The 11170-nt window shown below is 44.1% G+C and overlaps 1 protein-coding gene across 2 annotated transcripts in view; it reads left to right on the top strand.

Annotated features, from left to right (window-relative positions):
- Positions 1–265: 265 nt before the first annotated feature.
- Positions 266–11170, top strand: part of MBNL2 (muscleblind like splicing regulator 2) — a 111206-nt gene continuing 100301 nt past the window's right edge. Inside the window, exon 1 of one of the 2 annotated variants that reach the window (XM_040538541.1) lies at positions 266–354. The gene's annotated coding sequence lies outside the window, so the exon portion shown is untranslated. Of the gene's footprint in view, positions 355–9961; positions 10110–11170 lie in introns of those variants that run through there. The other variant, XM_040538475.1, reaches the window with a different exon arrangement.

Genomic DNA, 11170 nt, shown 5'->3' with positions numbered 1-11170 from the left:
CTTGGGGATCTGCAGAAACCACCTGGACGCGGGCCTAGGCAGCCTTGCTGGAGCAAGGGTTGACAAGGCGGCCGCGGAGCCCACACAGCTCCCGTCAGCCTGCCCTGGAAGCCCTGCCGGAGCAAGGGGTTGACCAGGCGGCCGGCGAGCTCCTTCCCAGTCCGCACCGCCCCGCACCGCCCCGCTCGGGCCGTGGGGGAAGCGCTGGGGCCGGGGGGGCGGTGCGGGGCGGGCCGGGGCCGCCCCTCCGGCAGCAGCCGCCGCCGCCGCCGCGGCGGGAGAGGCGAGGAGGCGCTGCGTGGACGCGCCGCCGCCCGGCTGGGAGAAGCGGCCGCTCCCCGGCCCCGCTCCGAGGTAAGGCGGCCCCGCACCCCGCGGGGTTCCGCCCCCCCCCCCCCCCCCCGCAGCCCCTCTCCCGGGGACGTCGCCAATGTCCCCGGGAGCGCTCGGCTCGGCCGCTGCCCGGCCTCTCCTCCTCCTCCTTCTCCTCCTCTCCCTCCCCTCCCACGCCCGCAGTTTCCCCCCCTCGTGTTCCCCGTGGGACCCGGGTCCGTGGGCTCGGCGCGCGGCAGCAAGTTTGGGTGACTTTGCAATGGCGGGGCTCGGAGCCACCTTCCCCGAGCGGCACCCACCGCACACACACAACCCCTCCAGGGTGCTGGGGTACGCGCCCCGAGCCTCCCACCCACCCACGCACCCACCCGTGTCGGTGAAGGCGATGGGGCGAGAGGCCAACGTGCCCCCCCAGGGGCTTGGCACGCACGCTGGGTGTCCTCCCCGCAGCCGGCGGCGTGCAGAAAGCCCGCACACGCAAGGAATGGGCACGTATAGGCGCACACGGCACCTATACGCGCACACGTATATTTTTCGAGCCATGACATCGTTGCCTACGGGCTTCTGTTCCGAGACGCTTTCCTTTCTGTTTCCCTCAGGCTTATTTGCATTTCTGCTCAGAGGTGAGCCCGGCAGCAGGAATGCGTGCTCGAAACAGGAGCAAGGAGCAACTCGGTCGCCTTTAATTCCCCCACGGAGGACGGCCACGTGGGATTTGCGCGCTGAAGCGAGCGTGTCGCGCCAGTGTACCTTGTTCGGGCTTGTAGGTTTTTTAAGCAGTGTGGACTTGCAGGCAGGAGCGGAAGTGCGATTAATTTCAAGCACGTGACTTGGCCCGGTGCTTATCATTTTAACGTGGCGTTCATACCTTGGTAAATATGCATAGATTTAGCCATCTGTCCTGCCTTTTCCCTTCTTGCGTGCACATACCAGTGTGTGCACACGAGTGAAAAATGTGCCTGTAGTAGGCTTTAGGGCCAAATACGTGCTTAAACTCTTTTGGGAAATACTCTAAAGTTACTGTGGAGGACTGATGGGAAGCTTCTTTGATACAGTCTTTTGACTATGTGTTTGTTTTTATTTTAAAATTGCCTCAGCGATGCCAGTGTGTAACTTGCAATGCACTGGGTGTTAAGGCTGTTTGCATACACACACTACAGCTGGTACTGCTCCTGGAAAGCATGCCGTTCTTCCCACTGTGGACAAGGCCCTTTTGTGTAACGCCAGCTTTGTAGGCTCTTACAGGGTACGTGAAGCCGGGGAAGAGCCCTGCAGCCTCTCCCTTCCATCCTGTGGAGGTTTTGGGGGTGCCAGCTGGTGCTGCTCATCAGATGCTGGCTGGAGCTCCAAGGTGGGGCAAGCCAGTCTTTGGGTCTTGCCAGTGTTGCTGGCCCGTGCTATAGCTCATCTATGTGCAGGTGAAATTTGGAATATGTTTCCCTGTGTCACCAGAGGAGTCGTCCCTCTGTGCTGGGCAGATACGTGGGTGGGCCACATGGCTTGTGTCACCCCAACGTGCTTTCCCTCTGAAACTTACCTCCGTTATCAGTTATGGCCCTCTCTGAAGAAACAGCCTATTTTTAGACCTTGGTAGACCTGCCAAAATCTCAAATCTTTGGCATTGGTCTGTTTGGGATTGTGATGCTGAAATCTTCATTTGAGCATCATTTTCTTAAATTTGGCTTTTGCAGAATAACAGTTGTCATAAGAAGATTAAAAATAAAGTCTACTTGCTGTTAACACTTGGTGGGTGAAATTTTCATCTTGTCTACTACATCTGGTCTGTAGCTTCTCTGTTAGTTGCGTAGTCTCTAGAATTGTAGTATGCAGTACCAAATAGACTGCCTTTTCTTCTAGCCTAGGGATTCTCAAACTGTAGTACACGTACCATAGCAAAAGTGGTATGTGAGGTGGACCAGTGATGTGTGACTGCTCCGGCTTTGGGAACCTTCCTAGTCTTGCTTTTTTTCTTAGCTTGAAAGCTCAATTACAAGGCAGTGGAAAAAATTCTGGTAACAATTTATGGCAGGAAGAAGGAAAAGCATACAAAATTGGTATTCCTTTTGCTGCGTGATGATGTTGGATGTTTTTGCATCCTCTGGGTAGCTCTTGGAATCTCAGCAATGCTTTATGATTATTTTTACTCCTTACACTGATGAGTAAAATTATAGAGCCTAATTTATTTTGGTTTGGCATGTTCTTACTGAAACTGATGCTGTGCTAGGTGAATGAACAGTCTGCTTGTTTATACTACCTTCTATTTTTTTTTCCATTTTTAATAGGCCCCCATAGGTCTTACTGTGGTATTAGTAGAAGGTTTCAGAATTTGGTTTAACCTGCCAATAAAAACAGAAACAAAGATCCACGAACCATATTAAACCTGTTATTGAATAAGGTATTTTAATACTGTCTGTTATCAGGGTAGAAACCTCACTTCAGATGGCTCCATCCAGTGCTACTATCACAGTTACTGCTCTTTTACATTTTTTTGTTCTGGCCATTTATTCGTAGCTCTATGGTGCTGGAGTGAGTACTCAGGACACATGTGAACACACTACCGTCATCTTTGAAGAGTTATAAAGTAACCTAACTGGATTCCAAATCTCAGTATATTTTTCCTCATGCCCCTCTATCATATTTCAAACTCTTTCTGTCTAGTCATTACTCCTTTCCAGATGTCTTTTACTAATCAAATCTTTGCTGGATAACTTTTCCCCACATGAGTTATTATTCATTTTTTATAGGCATCCAATAAATTGAAATGCCTGATGAAATTTTCTTTCTTTTTTCTTTTTTTTTTTTCCTCTATTACCTTTCGTCAGTACTCTCCCACATTCATTTGCAACTTTTTGTAAGTAGAGGTAGCTAGAAAGTGTTCATTAAAATGTCACTGAAGTGAAAGTCAGGAAAAGTGTTGATCAAAATACTTCTCATTTTCTAGTCACTCATTTCTTGTGAATAAACCTTTAAAAACAAAAATAATCTCCCTTTTAGACTATTGATATCTCCCCTGTGCTTTTTGCACAGTCTTGATCATTACGGATGGATTATTTGTGATAACTGGGTTTGACACCTTCAAAGCTTCAGAGAAACGTGATACTGAAACGCTCAACTAAATTTGGAATAAAAACGCAGTCGGGTATGGCTCAAACAAATACAGGTATGAGGGAAGGGCAGGCATCCTCAAAGAGCTGGAAGTGGTGGATAATGCAATAGTTTATCCCTGTCTTGCAGTTGCAGACCGACATTTTTGGCTCATGCTCGGTGACTGAAGGAAATTATTGTCAGGGATTGTTTTTCTGTGGAGCCCGAGGTAGCCCTTTTGCTGTCCGGGGCCTAGGCCACAGAGTGCTTTAAGACTGCAAGGCAGTTTTTGAGCACTGGGAGGATGCAGTTTGGGAGACAGGAGGATGAGAGTTGTGGTGGTCTGCAGCTGTATTACTGGGGAAAGACACAGCATGTTATGGGGTAATAAAATTTCCTAGAGTGGAAGGCTTCATGAGCTGCTACAGTGTATTGCAGGCACAGGTCACTCTTTGCCTAGATAGAGCTGAGACAGCAATGCTGTCATTGAGTAATGTTTCAGTATGAAAGTATAATGTCAGTGTAAAGTCCAGAAATACTTCTGACCTATGACCAGTTGGGATCATGTATCTTAAAGCAACAAAACCAGAGTCTGTAGGTGGCTGCAGACTCTCAAGTGTTTTCCTTTGCTCGCTGGTGAATTCCAGGTTTAGATTTAACTTCAATTCAATTTAACTTCAACCGCTCCTCAGCAGCAGGTCGTTTTGACAGTGCCGCAGCTGTTTGTGCTGAAAGATAAATAGGTCTTGTTGTCTCCATATTGGAAGAACTAGAGACTGTTTCTGACGTGTTCACTTGCTGGTTTGATGCTGATGTTGGAAAGCAGCATGGAGAGTATTGAGTTTTGTAGGTCTCCACTGGGGAAGGCTGAGGGCCGGTGGAGCAGTTTCCCACTGCTACCAAATTATATTGCTGCTTCTTTTCAGTTGCTCCTAGCTTATTCAGAAAGGACCCAGACTTTATCATATTTTGTGGACTCTTGTGAGGTGTCCCCACCCTCTGGTGACAAATATTTCATGCCTGATGGAATCCGAAGGAGGTCTGGGAGGCTGAGTATATATGAACCTGCATATCCTCCAATAGGAACTCATTAGATGTGCAGGAAGGTCCGTGCCCTCTCTTTAGTTTAGTCCCTGGTCCATATCTTTAGGCTCAATTAGGTGAGCTGACAGTTGGCTTTGTTACTGACCTTTCTCAGGAAAGGGAGATGTGGCACTAGCTCAGGAGCGTGGCAAGATTTTTACATTTTCAAGGAGGAAGGGAACTTCTGAGTATTTTGTTAATGGTTTAAGTCTGGAAAGAGTGTGGGTTGAATTCACAGGTCTTGGAAGAAAACATGTTTTGAAGAACAGGGATGTCAAAATGTACTCAGCTTGGTTTGTGAGTGAGCTGTTAGTGGGTATGGGTGAAGTGTGTTCTTGTTAGCTGAAAGGGGTTTCAAAGCATGCACAAGGTTTTTATGAAGTAGGACATTTCCCTGCAGTGCTCTAAGTTTATATGGGCATTATAAGCTCTGAGCATCAATGGCCTTAGCATAAGCTTTGATGAATTGGTTACTTGGCCATTATTTGCTCTCCTAAAATCTGGAACTTCTGTCCTATGTGTGTATATGAGAAATAGTCAAAAAATATCAAGGTGATTTTGGGGTATGCTACTGGAGCAATGGTTATTGAGTTTTGACTGTGTTTTATGATCAATGCTCGTGGCACCAGTTAACAGTTCCCTGAGCACTCAAGCCCTTGTCATGCTGGCATTTTGTGAACTGTACAAGATTTTGGAGTTTTTCAGCCTTCGCTCTACTATGGCTTTCTGTAGTTCCCGATTAACTGGGAGTTCTTCCACTTGCTTGAATGAGGAGGTGCGTTTTCCAAAATGTTGTGATATTCTTAATCTTTAACTTCTCTGTCAGGTCCACAATACAGCCAGCTCTGCAGGTTGGACCAGAGGTGACCTGTGAAGGTGTCAAGGGAATCATGAAGAAATTGGCTTTTCATACAAAACATGAAAAGATGAATTCTGGAGACTTAGCATGTTTAGCCTTGTCAATATACTTGCTGAAATTCCCTAGATTTACCATTCTGGTACATTTTGCTACCTTCCATTACAAGGTATTAGCGTTAGCCTTCCTAAATCTGTTCATCTGTTGTAGCCTTTAAGTGAATAAATGTTAACTTTAGCTTTCCAGATTAGTGAAATATAATAAAAATGCCTTACTAGAAACACCTTAGGTTTCATATTTGCAGAACAGGTGAATAAAGTGCTTCCTGCCATCTGCTTGTGCCTTGAGTCTTTGACTTAGCATCATGAGGGGGAAAAAAAGACGTAGGATTTAGATCTCCTGTAGACAGCTTTGGGTGATGCAATTCCGATCAGGTATTTCACTCTTGAGAATCTGTATTGCCTGTTGGCAGTTAGAGATAGGTCTTATGTTACTCAATTCATTCACTTAATTTCATAATGCTTTATGCTCTTTGCTTCCTGTTTGTGGTGGACCGTATTTCTCGTGCTACTTACAGCTTTTAGAAGATATCTGATTTCTATGGCTCTTTTCCAAATTTCTTGAACCGTCTATTCCAGTTTATACTTTTTTAGTCCATGGTAGTGGACTCTGTCATATGGATTGCTAGATGCCACAGGAGAAGTGTGGTTACCCTGGTATTCTTTCTGGAGCTACAAACTGATGAATTTTGGGAATGGTTAGACCTGGCAATGCATCCTGTGCAAGCAGTGGTGAGCGTGGACATGAAAGGTGAGGGCTTAATATCTGTGATGGTATGATTAGGGCACAATCCAGCAGAGCGAGGTATTGTGAGTGGCTTCAGTCCGACATTTTCTTGACATAACCTGTCCTTACTGCCATGAATTAGAGGAAGGGGGAAGAAAAATCAATACGCTTTCTGAGCTGTAAAACAGCCTCTTGACTAATGGCATGGCAATAACTGGAGGCCAGAGCTGGGTGGAGCTCAGTACTCCTCCCTCATGAGGCAGCAGGGTGGTTTGGTAGTCTGAATTGTGATGATGGCCCGAGGGCTGACAGGAGGATTAGCACGGCATTGTCTCGCTTTCTAGAGAGCTTACCTCATGCTTCTTTAAAAATTTCAGAGATGATTGAAGCCCTTTTTCTTGCAGCCGTACCAGTGGTGCCAATCCTGCTAGGGCTGGTCCCTGCTGCTGCCGAGTCCCTAATGGAGGAAGTCTGGAAACAAACTGGAAACAGGGATGATGTCAGTTTGTGGGATGCTGTGCACAAGGCTTTGGGGGTTGAGACAATGAGTTTTCTGAACTGGAGGAATGATTAAAACTGCTGTAGTTCTGATTTGTTTACATCTGCAGAATTTTGTCAAGGGGTTGTAATTATTTGTTGCTTTCCGCATAAAAGACTGAAAAAAGGAGTAGACTGAAAAAATGGGATATTCTTAAAGGATTTTTTTAGAGCTGTCAATACACTTCAGGTTATGGTGTCTCAGAAAGAAATGTTTGGACATGGCCATAACTAGCAATGTCTGCATCAAGTCTTGGTTTCTGAAGGATGTATAAAGGATTCATCTAGAAAGTAAGCACTAATAACTTCACTTCTTTGTTGTTCAGTTGTCTTTCAGTAGCTGGAAGGGTTTTGATGAGATAGTGTGGCTTGGTGGTAGATATCTTTGTAAAATGGAAGTGCGCTCAATACATACAATATCTGAGAGGACAGAAATAGCAGGGCCCAAAATTCTGTGGACCTTTCTGTGCAGGAACCAGGGCTTTCAACCTATCCTTCTGCCAGCAGTTCAAAGAAGAATCAAAAGAAGCAAATGCAAAAAACACTTGAGTGGTATTCCCTTGTATATGCTGCCAAAAGTAAAGGACCAGATGATCTTGAAGGTCTTTTCCAACCTTAATGATCCTATGAAAGAGATAAAGCTAACGTTTCTGTAGTTCACCCACTGGGAACTGAGCATACCTTCACTGCTTTTGTCCAAGGTGCTACGTCCAGCTCAGACGAAGAGCTGTTGCCGTGTCTAGATCCAGTATGGTGCTACCATTATGAACGGGGGCCTGGGCTGAGGGAGCTGCGGGGTTTAAGTTGGATAACAAGGCCAAAGGACAACTCAGTAGCTGCTCAATAGTAGTAGCTCAGCTACTCAAGGATATGATTATGAAGATATTAAAGCTAAACCTCTCCTAAGTAGAGCCTGATGACAGTGAAGGGCAATGGCAACATGTTTTTGCTTTGTAGATTCAGATTGGACATTGGGAGGATAGTGCAGCACTGTGGCAGGTCCTCCAGAGAGGCCAATACCTGTCCCCAGAGCTTCTCAGGACTCATCGAGACAGTGCAACAGCTGAACTGGTCTGCTGGTGGTGTTGGTTTTGTTTTTAGTTGGAGGCTAGAGTAGGTAACCCCCCTCAATAGGCTTCTTTTTTCTCACCCAGCCCAGATAGGAGGGCGGAAATCCTTATGTGGTTAATACTGCCTGAACAGACAAACCCCAAGTCATGGGCCTGCCAAAGCTGGCTTCACATGATGAGGTGCCATAGCGATCACAGAGAGGACAGGTGGACTGTGGTGAAACTGGCCTTAAGATCTTAAGTTCATAAGACTGTATACCGACTGCAGCAAAGGATCTACATAATCTTCATCCTGCACTTTTCCTCTGCAGTCCCCTTTACCTAGTACTCCCTATAAGCTGAAGGCAGCAGACGAGATACCTTCTAATCTTATTTTGCCTCTACTAATATGTATTAGTGCTAATATTTAATCGTTATTCGAGTTGGTACTAGGGGGAATAGCCAAATGAATGGCTCTGTCAATTTTTTATTTTATTTTTTCTGAGAGAGGAAGAGAAGAGAGTCAGAGTAAGATACTGAAGCAGTAAAGTGCACAGCGTTAGAAAGCTGGATGCTATCCACTTACAGAGTTTTCCCTACAAATAAACTCTCCTTTCTGTCTGTGGACCTCTAGTGAATGAAATAGTGTGTGCATTTTGATTTTGAGGCATTCTTTCTGCAATTTACTTCATTTTTGAGGTGGTGGGATTAAATCTGGAAGTATGCTGCTGGAGCCATACTGTCACCAGAGATTAGGCTTTTGGATGCCATTTTATCCCACACCTAGTGCTTCTGCTAGAGGACCTTGTTTCTTGCCCTTCATTACTCCTTGTTTGCTTATTTTTCCTGAGTGAAAGCAATTCTTGTTTCTTCCTCTGTATACAGCTATTTATTTTCTTGGTTTCTGTTAGCTTAATGTGACATCAGAAAAAATGAAGGTCCATGATCATGTATATTTATATAGTGTTATGTGGCAGAATAACCGGGCAAAGAACCACATGTAATGTTTTAAAACATTATACAAATGAAAGCATTCTTGGTGCTTCACAGTAACCATACAGCAAGCTGAAACAAATGAACCTTTTTTGAGGTGAAAATTGAAATTTGATGTAAAACTCATTACTGTTTGAATGCATGTAATTCTGATGTTTAAAGAAAAGCTTGCCTATGTGAACACAAACTCATAGACTTCACAAAACAGAGCTGCCTGCTAACCAAAAGACTAGTATGCTTGGCATAGCTTTCTCCTACCTGTCATCCATACTTCACAGAAAGAAATAAAACCCTGTACTTACATACTCCAGGCGTATCCTCCTTGCCAAAGTAATGCTTTGTTAATTACATGGAGTCCTCTACTCTTACGTGTGCGGGTCATTAATTGCTGTAAAAGGGTGAGGGATTCAATCCTGCTCTTACCGATTTTATAAAACAAAAATTATTCAATTGCTTCTCATTCTCTCTGAAGTCCCCTGGAGCTTATTTTCTCTGCTTACAGTGGAGATTGCTTGCTGATTTTGCTGCATGCCCCTGAGCATCTACCCTACGGACTCATGCTGTTAAGTGGCAGCTTGTAGGGAAATGGCAGCTAGCGTCACCTGCTAAATAGCAATGGGATATTTTGCACCTACGTCGCAGTAGGGTGCAAAAACAATAGAATAATTTTAACCAATTAGAGTGAGTTGAATTATTTTTGTACTAATTGAAGATGGGGATAATCAAAATGCAGCTTAGTTTCAGTGGCATCTTTTTCCCCTTGGGTTTATAATGGAGTAATAAAGTAGAGCTCTTGGATTTAAAGGATAATTAAAGAGTTCTCATTACATCACTGGTCAGAAAATTTATAATTTGCAGCCATTACTTGAATTATAAGCAGGATCTGGGTTATGTTAGAGGCTGATAACTGCAGCTTCATAGAAGATTAAAAAATACGTGTTTTACCTGCAGAAAATGTAATCAGAATAATTTTTTCAGGTAATTATATGAAATATTATTTGTGTTAATTAGGAACTTTAAGGACAAATCTTGTTCCTGTTTTAACAGCCTGGTAGGTTGGCTGTTACAGGAAGCCAGCAAATTCTAGCTTCTAAGGATAAGAGGCAGAAGTTTAGTGTATGTGTCCTCCACCTATGCTCCCTGAAGCACAAGGGGTTTTTCCTATGTCCATGTGACTTTGGGATGAGGTTAGTAGGTTCTCTGACAAGGTGATTTATCAAGTGGTTTCCTCCTGTTGTAGGTTTGAACGGGAGCTGCTCCAAATCTGAGGCCAGAACAATAGCTATGGAGGAAATTAGTCATGGAAGGATCTGAGGAGGAAGGAGCATGTTTTTATCAGCAATGGAAGAACTTCCCAATACCCAGTGGTCTCACTAAAGATAATTTAGGTAGTACTGAACAGCGGCGGTTTACACCTTTGCATTGTTTCCATCTGGATACCGAAGACTTAAAGAAGACTTTTTATTTCTTCTTAACTAGACATGTTGCTAAAAAAGTTGGAAGGTTCTGTTCTGATGTGTATTGAGGATATTGTGTACGTTTTTGGATGGGTTTAGATACCTAAATATATGGCATCAAAAATGACACAGGACCATTTTATGTCTGAGATATCTGCATAGGGCTGGCAGATACAACCCAGGCCATACCAATGGCTCAGTCTTTCAGCAGTTGCCACTGTAGCCCGACAGGAACTCCCTAGGAAGTCTAAGAAGGCACTAGATATCAGAGTTTGGGTGACTACCATTTTGATGTTACTGTTTTAATGCTTCTGTGATTCGGTGTTTCAGATAACTGCAAACAGCTTTTTTAGCTGTCATGAATGTTTCTGATGAAACTTTTGTGTAAGACTACATTCTAAGAGCTAGTTAATGAAGGTCATTTGACAGTTTATTTTACCTGACTTATTATTTTGCCAGTGTGTATTTCCTAGCTTATACAGATAAAGCCAGCAAGAAGTCAGTTGTTTTACCAGTCTTCCCTCTCCTAAAATCCTCCCCTGAAAACCAAAGAGAAAATCAGAAAGAAGAACCTAGTCTGACTCCTCTTAGGTTAATTTGGTGTCAGTCAGTTGTTCAGAGGAAGAAAGCGTGAGGGTGTTCAAGGACTGATGTTCAGTCAGGGAAAAAAAAACTGGAACATATTCGGCGTAGCTTAGAGAACAAGCTTATGTAGCTTATATAGCAACATGACTGGAACATGCTTATAGCAAGCTGAGGATTTACACCAAAGCTGTAACTGTGCATTGTGAAAATGTGTTCTTAAACTATATGCTTATGTCTTTAGTTACTTTAAGTTAATTTGAAAATGAAAGGTACTATCCAGCAATGTATCTTAAGAGGCTAAATTCTTAAGTTCTGATAAAGATTCTTCTATAGTAAGATCTCACCTTTTATATGTTTAACAAAGGACTTAATAGAAGGGTGGCCATCTCAGGTAATCAATAGAAAGA

Source organism: Cygnus olor, chromosome 1, assembly GCF_009769625.2.
Source record: "Cygnus olor isolate bCygOlo1 chromosome 1, bCygOlo1.pri.v2, whole genome shotgun sequence".
In the NCBI taxonomy this organism is placed as follows: Eukaryota; Metazoa; Chordata; class Aves; order Anseriformes; family Anatidae; genus Cygnus; species Cygnus olor.
The sequence above is the reverse complement of the archived record's forward strand: the minus strand, read 5'-3'. Positions and strand labels throughout refer to the sequence as shown.